Source organism: Euprymna scolopes, chromosome 14 (genome assembly GCF_053919585.1).
Source record: "Euprymna scolopes isolate OS-2025 chromosome 14, ASM5391958v1, whole genome shotgun sequence".
Lineage (NCBI taxonomy): Eukaryota > Metazoa > Mollusca > Cephalopoda > Sepiida > Sepiolidae > Euprymna > Euprymna scolopes.
The window spans coordinates 100161923-100184543 of record NC_136495.1 but is presented as its reverse complement, the minus strand read 5'-3'; the positions used below and the strand labels follow the sequence as shown (position 1 = coordinate 100184543).

Sequence of the window (22621 nt, the reverse complement as noted above, 5' to 3'; positions counted from 1 at the left end):
TTATAATCTTTCCTTTAATTCAGTTAACATCTACAATTCTTGACAATATCTGTTTCATAGCGCTTAATTATTATATCAATAAACAATAATAACAATGAACACTCGTTTAGTTACAACCACTATCAACAATTTCCTCCACTCCCTATTTGTGTCTGAATCTAAACGCAAATTTTTTTAACAAAGCTTCTTTCCTAGAACTACCAGCCTGTGGGACTCTGTTCCGCTAGCCTGCTTTCCAGCTGACCACAATATGGTCGTCTTCAAATTCAATATTAACACAACTAACGATTACTATACTGTCGTCCTGGTGACAACCGTACACTCATTAACCCCTTTCTTCGAGTGACCTTCGAATTATGATAAGCAGTGACTCTTTCGTAAAAATATTTTTTTAAAGACAATTTAACACTAAGGAAATACATTTAAACGTTTCATTAGTGTTTAGAACTAAGATGCATTTATCAGCTCTCATCCCTGATAGAATGTGACATGAGGTCATTTTAATGTGAATAAATGAAAAACTCTAAGCATTTCTTTTGTATCTTCATCATTTCACCTGATTAAGAATTTCACCTGATTCAGAATTATCAAATAATAAAATTTTTCAACAAAAATTTCAGGTTACAGTTTTTCTAAATAAAATATAATCATTTACGTTAGTTAAAAAAAAGTTAGTTAAAAAAACAAAAAAAAAACAAGAAATATAAAATATAAATTCAGCTTCCTCAGTTTTAATGATCTCTGAAAAGAACGGGTTTAGCATGACACCATATTTGACATTACTTAAACGTGCCATGTCTTTCTTAATATAAAAATGAACTTAAATCAGTCCCGAGACTGTATACCTCCACCTGAAAACATGAGGATGAGTCATAGTTTTATCTGACAGACTTGATGAGGCTGAACATGGATCGAGCGGTAGAAGTGACTCTGACTTGCTTCATTACCACCATAAAGGGCCTGTCTTTGTTTCACGTGAAATTTAAAAATAACAGATATGTTTAACGTATGCGAGGGAGCTACAACCACTGCCACATTGATGGCAGATTCAATGTGTGGTGTATTTATTTTAACATCCATGACAACGAATCCAGAGAGGTAGTTATGCAATTGCAAATGTTAGATTCCCCAACTGCACTGACATGCAGAAGTTCAAGTGTAATGATAACAGACAGCTTGCTGCTCAACTCCTTACATGGTATCTCTGCAACTTATGTCCCTGATAGTAGCCCCCTATATCAAAGTGGCGCTGTGCCTTGTTTGAGGTGAAAATTTAATATAAAAAATAAATAAATAAATAACTAAATAAAAAGAAAGAACACTATTCGCATTTTGGGATGTTAGAATGTAGCTATTGTTTGGAAATAGATATTGTAAAAAGAATTTAATTGTTCCATTCATTTTATGAAAACTGAATTAAAAAAAAGGTCAGCTAGAGAAGAACGAGCAATAGAAATTAAATATATTGACAAATAGGTTAGTGAGAATTCTTTGTTGCAGACGTGTGTTTTGAAAATGTATGTTTAAGCCACGTGAGTTCGTCACGTTTGAAACCACACGTCTGACGTCATAGCAGAAAGGAATTCTCGATAATAGGAGTAGGATTAGCAGATAAGTCGAAGATCAGAGGCAGTCGAGTCCAGATCGAAGTCAGCAGAGTCAGTCGGGCAGAGCTGACATGATCAGAGGAGGGTCCGTTTAGAATCGAAGGGAGAACGTTTAATCATGTAGAACGACTTTGAATTCCTTGACGTCGTCATGATTCGACCTGTCGATCCGATAATAAAGAAGTTATCATGTTTTTGTAAAACTGTGTCGTGTCATCATTCAACAGCAAAAGGTAATGTGTGAAGCATCCTTAATCTCCCTCATCGTTATTATGAACGTTTATGTAACTCTTGCAGGAAATGCATCTCTCTCTCTTATCATCTCAACCGTATAAATGTATCTCCCCCTCATCAGTGTTATATACATGTCCGCCGTCTCTCCCAAATATGAATGTCCCCTATGCAACATTAAGCTCTGTTAGCTTTCTCCTACATCTAAGGTTTATACTTAAGCATCAGCCTGTCATATATTTCTACTATATTTCAACAGTTTTACTATGCGCCTCTCGATATTATTTTACTTTTACTTTCTATCGCGTGTTGACTGAATGTAAGATAGTACACACGTTTACACACGTGACGCAACACGTTGTAGCAGAGTATATCGCAAAGGACATAAGACAAGTAATAATTCGACTCCTTTTTTGTAACAATGACATTTATTTCTGAGTACTTTACTCTGCGAATAAAACGTGATCGTGTTCCTTATCGATGAACTTTGCTCCCTCGAACGTCCTCCATTCCTTTTTATAGTCTTTTTCTTTTACCTTAATGTGACGCCATTTCACACACAGCTCGGTATTTGCATATAGCCGCCTTATACACGTCTGTGCTTTGTTACATGAAACCAGACACATCAATTGGATATTTGGTTCACACAAATTATCATGGTATATACCGTGGTTTTGCGACATCAATAACAAAGGTTATCGCATTACTGTCACAAATCTTCTCTGAACCAGAGCAAGTGTGGCTGATATATCAGTTGTAGCAAGTTGTAGCAAGTGTTGAATTAGTAAATTATACAGGTTGCATACTGCCTGTTTTACTCTGGATTATTAGTGGAAGTGTCATGTCTAATTTTTTTTTCATTTTATAGGATCATTTTTGACTGACACAATAAGTCGATTATTTTTATTTAATTCAGTTAAATTTAGTTTTAACAATCTCAGGGTAAAAAACAGTTTCCTGGTAGATTTTCAAACGCTTTTTCAATCTTACTTCTCTAATTTATCTGATCAATCTGAAATTTTACATAGCATAAAAGTGCATGTATCAAATTTGTGAAAATCAGAAATGTAAATGACATCAATATTTCGACCTTTACTGAACATTTATAATGTGATATAAGCTACTGGATTTCATTAGCTACAATATGGGTCAAGTTATGAGTCTATGATGATCAGAACTGAGGTCATAGTGTGATTTTCACCTTTTCCGTGACCTTAAAGTTTAGACTATTCCAGAATGAAATCAGTTCTAGGTTAGACCATGACCAATATTTTGACAGTGTGATGACAATGGCTCAACTGCTAGGCTATCTATAAATAAGCAAATAAACTTCACTGAAAACATCACCTTCAACAGTGGTAACAATATATAAATACATGTTTTCAAATTGACTTTCAGAATAACATTTTTTTTCACCATCATATTTTGATAGACAATGTATCAAAATTGTTGTCACTTTTTTTTTTTGAGTGAATGAACCAGTTTTCACGTTTGTTGACAATTCACTGTCCTTCAAACATTGTTGATTTCATTTGTCACAATCCATCTTTTCCTCAAGATTTTTTTCTTAATTTCTTTCAATGTGTGTTTTACAGCTCAGTCTGAAAAAAACAAAACAAAAGACATTATTATAAATCAATGCATATTTTATATGGAAGCAAAGAATATACAATACAAAGTAAACAAATGAATGATATTAACTAGTGATGGGACGATTTCAATGTTATTTCCGATTCCGATACAATTACCGATTCTTTATAAATCTCTGAATATCTAACTATAAAGTTGTTACTTTTTGTGATTGCCATAAAAATACAACATAAATGTGCAGATATTTTCTCAAATGTAAAAATACATTTCTGGGGAATGATCTATAGATTTTAGTTTTACTGGTGGTTTGAAATTAATAGATATTCATTATTTATCACTACTATCAGCAATAAAAGATTTTACTGTAAACAAAATCAAATAAAAAAAGGAAATTAAAAGAATTGTTCTTGGCATTGGAAAATAGGCACAAATTTTTCAGATTCCAATACTGATTACAATACCCCCAAAAGTCCCAATTTTTCTGGTTCGTGATTTCTATGCTGATTAATCGTCCCAATATTAATATTAACCAAAAACGTAGAGAGTCTTTTTATCTAACACTTTATAATGTTGGGGTTTGACTTACACATTGTAATATTATGTCTCAAAAATATTTTTAGATGAGGAGTGATTATTTCTGTTAATTGGATTATGTGAGCTATTCTTCTCATCTTGTCTGTTATTCATAAGTTTGAAAATATAATGTAGCTACATTCACCCTTGGCGAGTTGAACCGACTTCCTCGGAAGGAAGAAGTTTCCAGGGAATATTAAATTTACAAGTGGTCCTCAATCGCATGTATATCCCAGTCAAAAGAGACGTAGACGTTAGATTTTTGCAGTTCGTGCAAGGAGTAGTCAACGTTTTCTTATAAACAGCAGCTGGTATTCCCAAATGGTCACTCATCTGGTATTGGCCAGGCTCAATGTTGCTTAACTTTGTTTCGGCTGATGTAACCTCTGACCTTTTTCAGGTGAATCTTGTCAAATTGGGGAATGAAATTACAAATTACTAAAGACTTCTCCCTTGTCATGGCTGATGAAACGAGTGCAAGATACTCACATGGATTGAATAAAGGTTTCCCTTTGAAACTCTGTCCATATTCCTGATTTCGACATATAGATTCTCAAGTTGACAATATGTACCTGAAGAAGGTCGGAAGTTATATCAGCTGAAATATTGTGAGAATAACAACCAACATAAGAACAGTAGTCTGAATAATGCAAATGATACACATTCAAGTATATTTTTAATTTCATTATATCCAGCATCCCAAGGGCACTTTAGGAAAAATTTGATTCAATTCTATTCAATAATTCTGGGACCTACAAGGGCATTCAACAAATAGTGTTAAAAAAGTTGCTGTAATTTTAGTCCATTTGACTCTTACCTCGACTCATTGAATATTGCGTTGAATCTCAGCAATATTCATGCGAACAACTGAAGCATGCATGGTCCCCCGTGAGTGCAAAGTGAATGGGCAAAAAAAAAATGACTAAGTTCGGTATTTGCCCTCCCCCCACCATTTAGCCCCAAAAGTTTCGAGGGGACATCAAATCCTGGGGAAAATTAACGAACGGTGCAGTTTTAGGCCTTAACATATGTACATTTGAATTCTGCACCATGCAAAAAAAGAAATGATTAAGACCATCATTTGCCCTCCCCCATTAGCCCCAAAAGTCCTCAAGGCCTTAACATATTTTAATTTGAGTTCAGCGCCATGTAAAACTGCTAAATAGACACACAGAGAAAATTTTGGGCATATACGGTAAAATAACCCCAAAAATGGAGCGTTTTTATTATTAGCCATAAAAGAGCCCCTGGGGCACACCCAAGAGTTATTGTGAAGTATAGACAAACAAAATTATATAGAAATCAGTTAGTTACAACTTTTCAGATAGTTTTATGAAAAACCAAGGCATCAATTTATTTTTTAATAATCACAAAAGTGTCAATTTTAGCCATTTTAACCAGAAAGGCACCACTAGAGAGGCAATCGGAGTTTTCCCGGAAAATCCATTCTGTTACTTTTTACTTATATCATGTTTAATGTTTGTGCAAAATTTCAAAAACTTCCAAGGCATAGTTATTGAGAAAAGTATGGACAGACGAACGGACGAATGGACAATAGTGAATTTACAGGTCCACCCTCGTTTTGTCGGGGACCAACAAAAAACCCTTTTGTATATTTTAACGTGTTGTGTCGTTCCTGCCTTTTGTTTGAGTCGCTAACTGGTCGGTAAGGAATATCCATAAACCAAGACTACGTGTTATTTAATATCGTGGCGTAGCGTCCGACACTTTTTTGTGTGTGTGTGTGTGTGTTACGGGCAGTGTAGGGAAAGATCTTTACCGCAGAGTAAACGCTTCTGACCAGGGAACAATTACCCCTGAACTTAGCCTCTTCCAGTTCGTAACAGTAGCAAATGTTGCTAACTTCATTTGCAGCGCCTGTCGAAATCTGATTTCTATAAAAACAAAAATTGTTCCTGGTATTGAAAGAGTCAATATATGCGTAAAAATATAACTATTGAATATCTTTCTGAATTTTTGAGATGAGGATTGATTATTTGTATTATTTGTATTGTTCAAACTACTGTTCTCATTTCGGTTGCTATTCTCACAACGTTTCGGTCGATGTAGCCTCCGGCCTTCTTCAAGTGTATCTTCACAATGTATGTTATTGGCGAATGGTGAAAAAAGAATGTTTTTGTTTGTTTGTTTTTTTGTTTTTTTCTAATCAACCGTAGTCGTTAGAATTCAAATTTTGTGATGATCTTTTAAAACGAAAAGATCGTCGAGTCTTTAACATTTTTTTTTGTTGTAAATTCGGATCCGTACTGATTTGTTAAAATGTTTCTGGATTTTTTAGATGAGGATTGATAATTTCTATTGTTCTCACCTTGGTTGTTATTCTCGCAACGTTTCGGTCGATGCAATCTCCGACCTTCTCCAGGTGCATATTCACAACGGGTACCATTGGTGAATGGCAAAAAAAAAAAAAGTATTCTCATCTCAAAAATTCAGAAATATTTTAACGAATCAGTACGGATCCGAATTTACAAAAAGAAGAAAAAAAAAACATGAAAAGACTCGACGCTTTTTCGTTTAAAAAAGAATTTAATTTGAATTCTAATGACTATGATTGATTAGAAAAAAATGACACAAACATTCTTCTTTTTCAGCAATCGCCAATAACATTTATTGTCAAGATATACATGAAGAGGGTCGGAGGAGACAAATATCCAAGATGAGAAGAGTAGTCGAAACAGTACAAATAACTACTTAACATTTTGTTATGGATTTTATTTCTCAAAAAATATAATAATCCGAATGTCATGTTACAGTCATTGTGGCATTGTGTTATATATTTTATCTCATAAATGCAACTTTGTCTGTGTGTGTGTTCGTTCCTTATAGACTCCGAAACGGCTGAATAGATTTTCTTTAAAATTTACAGAACTTTAGTGTATAAGTCTGGAAGTGATCTTAGATAAGTTTTGTCTCAGAATACCCCCGATAATCGAAACCATTATTTTAATTTGTCTATCATCGGTAAAGCCATTTTTCCATGTCGTCGCTTAGCAACAATGATAGAACAATGGGCCGTGAAAATTCTACTGTCGGTAAATTGATAGCGTGTTTTTTTTTTTGTTGTTTGTTTTTTTTTTATATATATGACGTGGTCTGTAGGTTTAAACTCCGCGCATAAATTTCTTCTTTTTCTTTTAGTAACCAGAAAGAAGTTTATACAAAATAATTTTATAAAAAAAACAGTAGGTTCTCTAGAGTGCAATGTAAAATAACATATATTTTCGACTAAGTTACTGCATGGAGGCATGTGAAACTTCCTCCCAGGTGATTTCACGGATTTCGATGGCAATAAAAATATAGGAGTGTGAAATATTCATTGATAATCGTTCAATCCAGGGCAACGTCGGGTTTCCCTGCTAGTCGTTTCCAACTGCTTGTTTATCAGATTATTGTCCTCAAGTCCTTTAATGTCTTAACGGTTTGTGACTCGTCTAGTGTTCGCGTGGGTGTGTGTATTACATATAATTCACAGTACATTTATAACGACATACATACGTGGCCTTATGTCTTTTGCCTGCTGTCTGTGGAATTCGCCAACGTCTGGGGACACGTCACGTCCAGCCCCCATTCGGATACTTCCGGTGCAAACTGGCCGGTCAATCAATGATACATGTCACAATCAATTTGATACATGTCATAACATGACCCTTTGACTCTTTCTGCACCTGCATGCTCGCTCGACTTATTGTTTCCCACGATTCAATATCTGTTATTTACTCCGCTAGACAGATAGATAGATAGAATAAATGCTTTCTACCCGGCGTTGCCTGGCGTTTATCCAACAATTATGTGTGCATTGTTTTGCGCATTTTATTTGATAGAGTATGTATACAGTTGTACATTGTTGGTGAATATGCCTGTGCATAAGTGGAGTAATCACATACCGCCTTAAGACTGGCAGGAGGAGGGAACGTAATCTGGTTCCCCGGTCTCTTATATTTTTAGGTTTTATTTGAATCACTCTGCTTTCTGTTAGTGTAGCTGTTTATATAAGAAATTGGTATTTCACGCAGTTTATCGTTTCAAACGGCCAGGAATCAGTTTCATTTGTTAACAATTGTTGAATTCGCACATTTATGCAAAATGATGTTTTTCTTTATCTTGGAGATGACTAATGGAATGAGTAAGCTAATGAACGGAGTAAGAAGAAGAGTAACTTATACATGCATGTATTTTTTTTTTTTTTTACGTTCGTTTGCTTTGCATCTTCATCCTCCCCTTCCCAACACATTTATTTCAACTTAATTTTACAACTGGTAAACAACTTTGAGAATAATGCATACAGACAATAGGGCAGTTCGTTTGGAAATTGTGTCACAGAAATAAATGTAAACATTTACGCCGTGTTTTTTTTTTTCAGGTAAAAAAATCATACAAATGTTATGAATATAAGCATTTAAGGTATATTTCTTTTCTAAAATGAACTTGATTCATATTATGACAATTTAATAGGAAATGAATGAAGGTCATGAGAGGTCAGAATCGACGTACGTTCTATGTTGATTACACAGGATCCCTAGTCTTTCTATTATCACAAATACTCCTATGAAAACACACACACGCATATATATATATATATATATATATATATATATATATATATATATATATATATATATATATAGTAAAGTTTGAAAATACACCATTCAAACATTACCGTGTTTGAATATATGGTTAAGTGTTAGTTTTACTCATTTAGAACGGCTTTAGAGCTTCATCGTTCATTCATTTTTGTGACTAAATTTCAAACACTTTTTACAGTTCATAATCAACTTCTCGGCTATATTTTAGAATAAAAAAATTTAATTTTTCGTTCATTAAAACAAAAGTTATAATAAAAATTACTAGTGTTCAAAAGTCTTCAGAATAAGCAAGGAACGTGAGAAATGGTTTCTTCTGATTGGCTGTTGGTTACTATAGCAAGTTTTTCAACATTGACGTTATAGAGACGATTTCTTCTGATTGGTTGTTGGTTACCATAGCAACCTTTTCGTCATCGACACTTTCATAAATCATAGCGGAAATGTCACTCGCATGCCATCTTCTTTGAGTTATATAGAGAGAGTTAATAAAAGTGATGCTCTTTACATGCTAGGACTGATAATCTTTCGCTTACAGCATCGCCCGTTAATTCTGTCAGGGGTGCGTTCGAAATGAATGTTTCTATTTAGAGCACAATTGAACCATGATACTTGACTTTTTACATTTTATACTTTAATTTAAGCCATTATTATTGTGAACTAAGTGACTGTGTGAAGGCATGTAACGCTGCCTCACGGTGTAGAGAGGAATGTGCAATAAATAAAAATATACGTTTGATATCATAAATATGAATAGCTGATTGAAAAACAAGATAGATGCTCGGGTGATTCCAACAACAGACGACGACATCTTGTGTTTTCCCTTTCTTTCATCACGAACCTATGTAGACCATATAGAAATATATATGAGAGTAATCAATAAAGACTAAAAAATGTAAACTCCTTTCGTTTTGAATTTTCATTTGTGGAGTCCCCCTACTGGAGAAATACTGCCAAAGTAGTTTGTTTTATTTTATACAGTACTAGCAGGGAAACCCGGCATTGCCTGGGATTGAATAAAGTAAACAAGTGTTTTTATTGTCATCAAAATCGGTGAAATTGCCCAATTTTTTTCAATCAAATCAATTGATTGTCTGCTCTAGTCAGGGGACCACCATGGAAGAAGCTTCATATGCCTCCCCACAGAAAGAACCTGCTGTTGATTTTATAAAATTATATTTATATAATGGCTTGAATTAAAGTTTAAAATACAAAAATCAAGTATCATGATTCAGTTATGCTCCAAGCAGAAACATTCATTTCGAATGCGCCCCTGTCTTATCAAAGAATCTACTATTGATTTTATTTGCTGGCCCTTTTCTCCTTGTGCAGTGATAAACTTTCTCAAATGCACTTGCGATGTTAGGCTGTATAAGGGTGTTAACTTTGGTCAAAATCGGACTATTTCTATATGAATCGGATTTTTTTCAAATATCAATTTTCGATACTTATCAAAGGTATTCCGATACACAATTATCCCTCACACTGATAAAGTACATTTGTGTATAATTTTTAAAAATCACCCCAGCACTTTCAGAGTTTATGGGGAATGCACTCGCGCGCACGCGCACGCGCACACACACACCACACCACACACACACACACACACACAAAGTACATTCTATATATAAGTATAGATACTGTTGAGTTACCTTAAGCTTCTCATCTTCTTCCGAGGGTGGGGAACAGCTATGAAGCTGCGAAACACCTCTGTTTTTTACCATCACTGAAACTTGACTTCTGTAACTTCTTCCAGCACGTCTCATTTGAGACTTCCTCTCTGTAATACAACTTCCTAAACACGTGAGCTTAAATTCCTTACTTTTTTATTTCTATTAGAAAATTTCTCCTCATTTAATCTAGTTAAAAAAATATTATTTTCTAAGTTATTCTTCGGTTCAGTGTAAATCTAGTAAGTAATTGTAACAACAGAACCTCCTCCCTCTGATTTTAACTCTCACTCTAAAAAAAATGTTTAGTTTTCAGAAGTTATTATGTAAAAATATGTCGGTAAGTTGAAATGAACATTTTGCCGACATATTTCTGTACGCGTTATTCATCCATCCAAACACAGATTTTACTTGTTATAAACCATCCTTGGTGTATGATTACTATTTCCTGTTAATTTCAGTGTTGTGTGACCAGAATTTTAATAGTTTATCGGTTATCAGACACACATACATACATCTTTTTTTTTTTTTTTTTTTTTACACAGTGATCACCACTTATCAAGGCCCGGAAGCCACTCAGGGATAAGGATTATTGCAAGTACATTACGTTAGTGTGGAGATTTGATGAAGTATTTACTTAAGGGGGCGGTTCATTAGGAATTTGTTAACATTAGACTTGAAGACATCCAAGTTGTAGTCCAGAGGGAAGCAGGCAGATGGAACAGAGTTCCACAGGCGTGAAGTTCTAAGAAAGAAGCTTTGTTCATGGAATCCGCGTTTTGATTTAGGCACAGATATAGAGTGGGGGAAATTTTTCACAGTGGATTCAGCTAGACGGGTGTTTTTCGTGAAAGATTGGCGAGGGGGGACCAGGGATTGGAGTTCAGACGAGCATCTGCCATGAAAATAACGATAAAACAAGGATAGGCTCGCAACGTCTCTTCTGTGGGAGAGAGGTTGCAGGGTAGAGAAAAGGGCATCCCCCACTAAACCACGAAGTCTATTTTGTACTCTGTCAAGGCATGATAGGCTGTTTTTGGCAGCTCCTGCCCAGATATGGCAACAGTATTCCAACCATTGGACGTACTTGGCTTTTATATAGATAGAGAATTGCATCAGTAGTGAGATATCTTCTGGAGCGGTAGAAGGATCCCACCATCTTTCCAGCGACCTTGGCAACAGACTTAACAGACATCTACCGCCTTATTTATATAGAAGAGGGTTTCATACAGCTAGATCAGATTTTTATTTCTTAAACTGCAAAAGTATAAACCAAAGACGAAAAGAGTGTATTTTATGAGTATCAATGTGGCTTGAATGATTTAAGAGAAGTAGTCATTTTGGTTGATGACAGAAGACAAACGGAATGAGTGAAGAGAGATATTTCAGGACAAGATGAAGAATAAGGAAATATAAAATATTAAATATGCTGATAGAGTAGGTTATTCTGTATGCAGATGTTTCTTCATGGGGGGGGGGACAATTTTGACTTGACACAAGTTTTGTAACTGCCAGAGTTGAAGAGAAGGGAAGTAAATATAACAAGAAAAGGACAACTAAACACATTTCTCAAATGTCTAAAGTATAATATTATAAAATTATACAGGGTTTCTTCGTGAGGATACTTCCCCTACTAATAAAACATGACCAAATATTTAAAATATATACAGCATAATGACTTTGGCACACTGGGTCTTGTTAGATCACTGAAGTTAAGCAACGCTGAGCCTGGTCAGTACCAGGTGGGTAACCAATTTGTGAATACCAAATGTGTGACTGATTTGGGAATATTAGGTGCTGCATGTAGGGGATATTGACAACTCCTTGCAAAAGTTAATTGTTGTTGGTTGTTTGGTTTGGTTGTTTTGTTTTACGGCATATCCAATCTTTTCGGGTTATTTAATGCCGAATCCAGTTATTTTGGAAATAGTATTCATCTTGCATCCAGTTATTTTGTAGAAGTTTTTTATTCTTCAAGCTCTTCAATCGCTAGATTGTTGTGTTTGGTTTGGTTGTTTTATAGTGGATTTTATTGTTTTTATTCCCTGCCCTGCAGAACATGAATGAGTTTTTCACTGAGAGAGGGAAAAGGGTTAGAGTATTAATGCTTCGAACATTTTCAGTTAAGAAACCAATCAGGAAGTGGGGGAGATAGAAAGAGAAAGAGGGGAATGTGAAGAAGGAAAAGGGGGGAAAGGTGGGTTGTTGTTTTTGTTTTTGACAAAACATAATAAGTTTTGCAAAAGGAAGCAGAAAAACAAAACGCATCAATGTTAGGTGCATTTCACCTCAGAGAGCCAATATGTTCAGACAGCCTGATCTGGTAGCACCAGTCTGCAAGAGTCGCAAAAACCAAATGTTGTCACAGGAATATACATGCGACTGGAGACAGCTTGTGAATTTCATGCTCCCATGAAACTTCCTCCTTTGGAGGAAGCTGGTTAAACCTGCTTTGAGTTAGTGCTGCTTAAAAAAAGATTAAATAACAGTATTCGAAGCTCAGATCAGATCCATTCGACATGGCTACACATTAGATTATGCAAGCGAATGGTGCACCTTCTTCAAGTGATGTTGCTCTTAGTAGCAGTACTAAGCTGGATACTCCACCAAACTAGATGAATTCTTGTTTTTGAATCCGGTGAGGCAAAATGATTACAAGATAGATGTCCCATAATATAGTTAATTGATCAAGTGGGAAGAGGAAACTTAATGTTCTTCACATCTTTACTAACTCAATATTTGAGAGATATTCAATGGAAAACATGAATATCTATGAATCTTAGAATCGAAATATTGGTAATAATACGGAATCTGTATTTGAAGCAAACACTATAATTCAACAAAAGTAAAATGGTATTATGAGAGAGTGTGGACTTCCACTATACACCATCTTCGAGTGTCTTTTGTCTTTCTATGCAGAGGTTCGTCAGGACAAGAAAACATAATTAAATATTTAAAATAAGATACTATTCGAAGGCTAGATAAGATTCTATCGGCATGGATATGCACTGGCTTATACGAAAAACGATGCACCTTCTCCCAGGGATGTTATATACCACTAGACAAGATAATGTTCTTGGTTTGGCCGGATTCTAAGATAAAGTCTTGTCTTAGAATCCGGCCAAACCAAGAAAAGGTCTCAAGAAATATAAACATATTTAAAGTGTTAATTGAGAAGAAAACTTGGTGATCTTCAGTTCTTTACAAATTCGACATTTGAGAAGTAGAGGAGAATCTTGATTGAGAGAGAGAGAGAGAGAGAGAGAGAGAGAGAGAGAGAGAGAATAGTCTAACGAATCCTCACGAGAATGAATCGCAGAAAATTCTGTGTAACTTGATATCTATGTATCTCAGAATGATATTTGCTACTGGAACAGTAACAGAAACTCACAATGAAGCGAGTGACCAACAGAAGATATTGTTGTTTGCAGACATATCGATAATCAAGTATATTAACCATTATAACTTGTGGAGTATTTCAATCTGGTCTCCAGATAATGTCAGGTAATCAGGAGAGAATATGCACAATTTCAGAGCCAACCTCTTCCTGTAAACATATATAATAAAGTTTATCAGTTGTTTCTCACTTGTGGTGTAATCCATTCCAGTTTCCAGATAATGTCGGGTCATCGGGAGAGAATGTGCACCGTTTCAGAGCCTATAATTCAAGTGTTTATATCAGAAAAGGATCTCTTGATTTCTGAAAACCCACTCAAGTAAAATAAAAGCAAAGCAGATCTTGTCAGAATTAAATGAGAATAAAAGGAATCTTATATTATCTCTAAACTTGGGTCGTTTATCACACTAAGAATGAGATTGAAATGCCAAATTCATATTCAAAATAGAGAACAATAACTTTTTAATATACCAATAATGTGTATGTGACTAATGATCTAAGTATTATTTAGATACTTTGGACCACTGTTCTCAATTTGAGTGTCCTTTTCACAACGTTTCAGTCGATGTAACTTCTAACCTTCTTCAGGTGCATCTTGTCAAACTTGGGAATCTTTTGTGTTCAATTTGGGAATGTACACAACATCTATATATGTAAAAGGCAAAAGCGACGCACACATTTTTGTATGTTCAGCAAAGACTTTTTTCGACTGGGTTCTCCGGGATGGGGGGGGTACTATTTTTTAGAAGTGTTTACGTACACCCTAGATCGTGATATCTATGATTTGCGAAAGGACGTTGTGTCTAGATTTATTTTGATTGACTTTTATAAAATCCGCACTATTCTGTCGTGTCACGTGTTTGTTCTGCTTTTTAGTATAAATAAAGTGAAACTAAATTGAAACAATGTTTGTTCCTCGGCTTTTGCGCCAGGGACGTCCAAAAAGCGATGAGCTTTGATCAATGCGGGAAAACGTGTCGTATCAGACAATTGCTATTCATTTGGACACTCCCCTTTTTATGTGGAGCTGGTTTTCCCCAATATTTTGGAGAAACGAAACCAAAAAAACTACCTCGCAGCCAAAGTTAAGGGTAGGATTTAATTCCCTATGACCTGATGTTTGGCCTCATGAAATTTACGCACCTCTCACATAACTTTTTAATCATTAAACTTCATCCACTCTCATTCCACTGCCTTCATAGCGTTAAGGTAAGTTATCACGCTTTTTTTTCCACCTTCGCCTCAAAGATTCAGGTTCAAGCCTGCCTACCTGCCAAAACTTTTTCTTTTTCTTTTACACCTACAAACATCTGGGCAATGCTGGGCACCCATGCTAGTCTATATATATAAAAGGCAAAATGTGTGCTAGTGTGTGTGTGCATTTTTTGTGTATGTCCAGCAAAGGCTTTTTTGGCGGGGTGCTCAAGATGGGTCACTGTTTCTTAGAACTTTTTAATATGCTACCTAGATTATAATATCTCCGATTTATGAAAGGACGGCGCGTGTACCTTTTATTTGGGTGACTTTTACTATTTTGCTATTTTCACGATATTTTTTACTCTCCACATGTTTCTTTGGCTTTTTCCGTATAAAAAAGCGAAACTGAAAGCGAAATTGTGTTCTCAGCCTTTCGTGGCGAGACGTCCAGAAAGCAATAAGGTTTGATCAATGTGGGGGAAACCCCTTATAGCAGACAATTGTTAATCATTTGGTCACTCCCTTTTTATGGGGAGCTGCTTTCCCCAACATCTTGGGCTGAAATAAACTGGCTTGCAGCCAAAGTTAAGTTTCCCCTGTTGCATGATGTTTGCCCTCATTAAATTCATGCACCTGTCACTTAACTTTTTAATCATTAAATTAAAACGCTTTTCATTCCTATCCCATCGTTGCCGAGCAGTAAGATGTCAGGGGTTTTTCCCTTAAATACCAACTCCTTGGCTTTCCTGCCAGGAACGTCCGGAAAGCAATCAGGTTAGATCAATGCAGTAAAAACCGTGCTATTCATTTGGACACTTCCCTTTTTGAGCTGGTTTTCCTTTACATCTTGGGGAAACAAAAATCTCCCTCACAGCCAAATTTAAGTGTGGGATTTCATTTCCCCTATGGCGTGATACCTCATTAAATATACGCACCTGCCACTTAATTTTTTAATCGTTAAATTAGAACGCTTCTCACTTCCTGTTCCGTCATGGCTGAGCGGTAAGTTGTTAGGTATTTTTCACACTTTCTTTTTCACCTTTGCGTCAAGGGTTCGGGTTCGAGCCTACCTGCCTACTACAACCTTTTTTTTCTCAACACCCACCTAAAAACATCCGGGCAACGCCGAGCACCCACGCTAGTTTTAAATAAAACACTTTATTTAATTCATGGAGGTAACATGCTCTCATTCCGTCAGCCATGACTGGATATGGGTCCTAGGTAATTCGCAATTATGTTTTTGCTCGCCCACATTGAGAATTGAACATTCAACCTTCAGAAGAATGCCACTTGCAGAGAACCGTGACGCAGTGGTTTGAGTACTTGGAAAAATTCAGTTGTGAAAGAACATGAGTGAAAAGAATCCAAATAATATGAATAACCAATCATCGTCTGAAAAATTCAAATGTTCTAAGGTTAACTAATCTGCATATTACTATGCAAAAGGACATTTCATTAATTTATTATTCATGCTTATTAGTTTTTAGCTGAATGATTGCTTTCCTTTTATTATAACGCATACATATTTTTTATATAATAGACAGCATTTTGGGTGAAAAGAGTCTTTTCAGTCTTTTCTGGTCAATTTACTTTGGGGAGTTACGATTCCGTTCTACATTTTGAATTAAAAGCAAAGACCACACCTCAAACATATATACATGCCACAACTAAGCAAACAAATCCGTGAGAGTCCAACCCTCCTATACAATTTATTTTATTACAAAACAAAATTCCAATGTAATGCATTTTGGCTCCTTCATAAACAAATCAGCTCTTTTATTTTGTTAAATTTTAAATATTGTGTTAAGTTTTGAGACATTGTGTTGAACAAAGATTGCAGCGTAGTTCAGATCAGTAACCAAGATGGCGACCAAGAATCAAATGCGGTCCGTGGCGTAGATAACATCTTAAGTTCTGAGATATTGTGTTGAACAAAGATGGCGGCGTAGTTCAGATCAGTAACCAAGATGGTAGTGTAGTTCAGATCAGTAACCAAGATGGCGGCCAAGAATTAAATGCGGTCCGTGACGTAGTAAACGACGAACTGATTGAATCCAAAATTTGACAATTTTTATAATAATTTTGGGACGTTTTCATTGGTTGTTTAGCACAGCCGTTGGTTATAAAAATGATTGTCGAATCCATTCGTCTGATACCCCCATTAGAAGTCAACAACATTTTACATATTGGGTTGGTGCAAAAATAATGTCGTTTTTTTTATATGACGTTAAACGTCATAAAACCACATTATTTTTGCGCTAACCTAATAAAAAGCAAACCCTCCCTCAACACACACACACACACACACACACACACCACAACCAAGCAAACAAGTCAGTGATTACCCACCATCTTATAAATTTTTATACATATTTTTTATATTGTGGATAAATACTTGACATTTTGAGTAAAAAGAATCCGTATTTACTTGCTTACAGTGCTAGACATAAAGTTGATCTTTACTATGGGGAAAATCCAGCTCCCCAAAACTGAAACTCTGTATTGAGAAACAAATATAATCACCTCACTGAAGAAGGATTTCTCCTTCGTTGATCGAGGATGGAACAGATAAAGTGTTGTGTCAGAACAGATACTACACTTTCAATATAGCCAAAGGCCAAGGAAGATCCTTTCTATTACTTTCTGACAAACAGCAAAATCCCATCCCTGCATTGTAAAGATCCTTAGATGCAAGTATGTCTCTTCTACTCTAATAGTTTCTTCATTCGAATTGCTGGACTTTGGAATTCCTTTCCAGTTCCCTGCTTCTCTAACAGTACTGACATGCAAAAGTTCAGTGTAATGTGAACAGACACTTTGCTGCTCAGCTCCCTACATAGTGTTCCTGCAGATTTGGTCCAAAATAATAGTTTCATATGTCCAAGTGGCATTGTGCCTTGTTTGGAGAGAAAAGAAGTAATAAAAAAATTACTTTTAATGGTTGCGGTTCTATGTTTGATACATTTTCCCCCTAGTTAGTTCTAAATATTTTCCTTCAATCTTTCCCTTTTCTTTCCCTTTTCTTTCCCTTTTCTTGCCCTTTTCTGTTATAAAAACTGATGTATACAAAGAGTCCTTCATATGAGAAGTGTTGATACGTTAAAGACAGCAAATGTCAGAATGTCCTTGATTTATCATCAAAAAATATTTCTCACTTTGTTTTTTAGATACATCCTTGCATTTTTAATAGTGGATTCGTCCGTCGGTCGGTTAGTCTATTGCGTTTCAGTTTGAAATTGCATTTGCAACGCTAGCCACAGGATATATGGATACATTGATAAAGTAGAAGGGCATAATGTACATAATTTCAATAAATACCTTTTTTTTTCGGCCCCAAACAATTGCCACTGAAACATAAGAGGCTAATATGATCGGTTCATGATTTATAGAGGAGTAATGTGGATGGGAAGTTGAGCAGCAAGATGTGTGTTCACATTACATTTATTTTTCTTCTAGCAGGGGAAGTAGACATTGCCAGGGATTGAATGATGATCAATGAATGTTTCATACTCCCATCTTTTATTGTCATCAAAATCGATGAAATCGATCATTTTTTTCAATTAATCGGCTGTGTGGTAAAAAAAAAAAAAATCCCAAATGCAATTGTGATGTTAGGCTGTGTAAAGTGTTAACTTTGGTCAAAATCGCTTATTCCTTCTTTCATCGAATTATTTCAATAATCAACTATCTATACTTATTGAAGACATTCCAATACAAAAGCTATCTAAGAACATCGTCAGACACATAAAGTACCTTCGTGTGAAAGTTCATAAAAATTAGCCCAACCGTTTTCAAGTCCATGGGGAACGACCTCACACACACACACACACAAACACACACAAACACACACACACAAATACACACACTCACTCACACATGCGCACACACACACACAAACCCACACACACACACAAAGTTCCTTTTATATAATAGTAACAAAATTCCCCACCTCGAAATCACACTTTCCTGCTTAAATACTCACAAGCTAAGAGACAGAAAATCTTTCCCCTGAAATCAGCCTTTCTGACTTGAACTCTCGTCAGCCAAGAGACAGAAAAACTCCCCTTGAAATTAGTTTTTTCAGCGTATTCTCTCGATAGTCAATAGATAAAATAACTCCCTAGCCAAAAATAAGTCTTTTCTGCTTGAATTCTTCCCATCTAAGAAACATAAAATCTCCGTGTCCTGAAATCAGTTTTTCTTATTTTATCTCTCGTCAACCTAGAAAGAGAAAATCTTCCCCTTTCTTGAAATCAAGTGGTTTTTATGGCCCTTAAAAGTGTTATTCAAACATTTCCTCGTTATGTAACTATCTATTGGTCAGTTAGTCTGTCACACTGAAGTTTGAAATAGCATTTTAATACTTAAACACGTTGATCGACTAGATGCATCTAAAGAATATCCACTCGTGTTGTATTTTTTATGTGAATTTAACACCAGAAACAAACACTTGTGTGTGCATAAAAGCCTAGCATAACTGCTTCAGATTTCGCAAAATGTTGCTTTTCTTTTACAAAAATGTTGATTTTTATTTTTGCAGAATCATTTAGGTTTTGTTTGGAAATTCAAAATTCAAACAAAAAATTCCTGCAGTCCTTGATCTTTTCAATTTAGAAACGGAAGTTCACGAACGAAAACTATAAATTAATTTTATCAGCTAAATCATAAAAATGATTTAAAATTTATAAATGTCACTCGTACGAGTGAAGAGAAATAAATGCACTATTAAATTACATTCGTGCATATTAACGCTGGTAATCTGAATAATCCAAAGTCATTAAACATCAAAGCAAAATGTAAATGTAGGAAAAATAACGAATGTTCCCTGCATGATTCATATATATATATATATATATATATATATATATATATATATATATATATATATATATATATATATATATATATATATTCAAGCAAATATTATTAAATGCAACGGAGAAACTTTGCTTTATGATTATATTTCTTAATTTATCGATTTTCCGTATAATCTTTTTTGTATCAAAATCAAAAATATTAATAAAAGTTCCATAATTTTTGCTGTCACGAGCGCTTTCGATTCGTCCATGAATCATCATCAGGTGTTGAAGTAAAAGTGCGAAGGAGCGAAAATGAGAATTAAAAGTGAAAACTAAAATATACAGTAAACGGCGATAAGTTAAAATATATAGAGTCAATAAAAGTCGATTAAAAATATATGATTAAAAATTCGAGTATTAAAGTTCGTGGACATCGTTAACAAAGTCCGTCTAATACGAATCACGCAAACCCTTTTAGAACGTTACTGCTTTTCTCGACTGCAATATCATTTATAGTGGGTTGAAGGGTTCTAATATATAACGCTATATATATATATATATATATATATATATATATATATATATATATATATATAGCATTTTCATTGATGAGAGAAATCACACACGCACACACACACATATATGTATATATATATATATATATATATATATATATATATATATATATATATATATATATCTTCAGTAAGTTCAAATGTATTGAACTAAAAATAATATTTTTTCAACAGTGTTACATGATAAAAGCGCTGTCCCCTTTTCATGTAAGTATTGTCCATTTATGTTATAAGAATCTTGATAAAATCCTCATCTAAAAAATATGTGTTAGAAAGTATATGTGTCAAAGTATAAATGTTATAGAAACACTTCCGTTCACAGACCTGTCAAAAGTATAAATGTCAAACCCTCGGTCTATCTATCTATATATCAAATCTCCTCTCATTGTGTAGTAACATGTACACTGTCTAATATATATATATATATATATATATATATATATATATATATATATATATATATATATTAGACAGTGTACATATATAACCACTCCTAAGACTGTCTCTAGATAAAACAGTAAGACTCTTCTAATACTAACATGAACAACAATACAAATATATACGCCATCTTAATAATAACCCAATACAAAAATATATACGCATATTTGCTACTTCTAATAATAACACCCACCACGTAACATATTTGTAATTTGGTGAACGTGACTAGTCCACTCAAGCAAGGGTGGGTTTGAAAAAAAAGAAACTTTGCGTTACCACGTGTACACAACGTAAGGGTCCATTCCATATACTGATCACGGAACGCGAAAAAAAAACACAAAGGAAAAAATTCAAAACGAAATAAAACAATAATTAGAAGAAAAAACAAAGAGAAGCACTCACTCATACGCAATATTAAAGAAGAAAAAAATGAACACACACATACACACAATAGAGCAAAAGTATACAAGAAAATTAGAAAAAAAAGGCCGATATGCCGCAAATGGAAAACATACATAATGAATGGAAGAAAAACATTTTTCACCATGCATTTCATTCATTTAAAGATGGTTTAAATATACACACACACACGCAGAAAGTTTAAGCAGAAAAGAAGAAAATAAAGAGATTGTTATGTTCAGAGACGAAAAATTTTGTTTTGATAATTGTTGAATTCAGTTAATAATTGTTTTGAAAATATGAACTCAGTGGGGAAAGTTTTTGACAGTGGATTCAACTAGACGGGTGTTTCTTGTAAAAGATTGGTGAGGGGGGACCAGAGATTGGAGTTCAGACGAGCACCTGCCATGGAAATAACGATAAAAGATAGGCTTGCAACGTCTCTTTTGTGGAAGAGAGGTTGCAGGGAAGAGAAAAGGGCATCCCCCACTAAGCCACGAAGTCTATTTTGTACTCAGTCAAGGCAGGATATGCTGTTTTTAGCAGCTCCTGCCGAGATATGGCAGCAGTATTCCATCCTTGGAGGTACTTGGCTTTTATATAGATAGAGAATTGCATCAGTAGTGAGATATCTTCTGGCGCGGTAGAAGGATCCCACCATCTTTCCAGCGACCTCGGCAACAGACTTGATGTACGTGTTCCATTTCAGATCAGGAGTGAAGGTCAAGCTCAGAAGCTTGTCAAAACATGGGGCTTCTCCTAGACGAGAGCCATCCATTTCAATTGATGCCAGATGGGGATCAGAGTGTTGATGATATAAAGATAGGAGTTTGGTTTTAGATGCATTAAAGGTAACCAGCCACGTCTTCCCCCACTGAACCACTTGTTCGAGATCAGAGGAGAGAGAATCAGAGAGAGGTTTGTCATTTACGGCCTTTGATGTGTTGCTGTAGATAGTCGTGTCATCAGCATAGATGTCAACGAATGATTTAAGTATGTGTTTAAGGAGATCAATGATGTAGATCAGGAAGAGAGTTGGGCCCAGTACGGACCCCTGAGGGACTCCAGCATTAATACTGCAGGTTTCTAATTTTTGTCCATTAGCCACTTCTCTTATGAGCCTATCAGAGAGAAATGATTTAATGATAGAGAGAATATTTCCAGTTATACCGTAGCTGGAGATCTTGTGAAGTAGGCCTTTATGCCATACTTTGTCGAAGGCCTTTGATATGCCAAGAGCAATTGCCCTGGAATGGAAGCCTTTGTCAAGAGATTCACTAATCCTATGAGATAAAACCATTAGCACATCTGCGGTAGATCTTGCAGAACGGAAACCATATTGCGTGTCACTAAGAAGGTTATTTCTGCTGAGGTGGTTGATTATTTCTCTATTTAATATGGATTCCAACAACTTACTCATGACACACAGGATACTTATTGGTCTGTACTGAGAGGGAGATGACTTATCACCTGAGTTCTTAAATACAGGGCATACTGATGAGGTTTTCCAAGGTGTTGGAAAGCACTTCTCCTTAAGGCAACGT

General features: G+C 35.2%; 1 protein-coding gene across 10 annotated transcripts in view; it reads left to right on the top strand.

The window, feature by feature from the left end:
• Positions 1–22621, top strand: part of LOC145293203 (uncharacterized) — an 897849-nt gene that overhangs the window by 545888 nt on the left and 329340 nt on the right. The window lies entirely within an intron of this gene.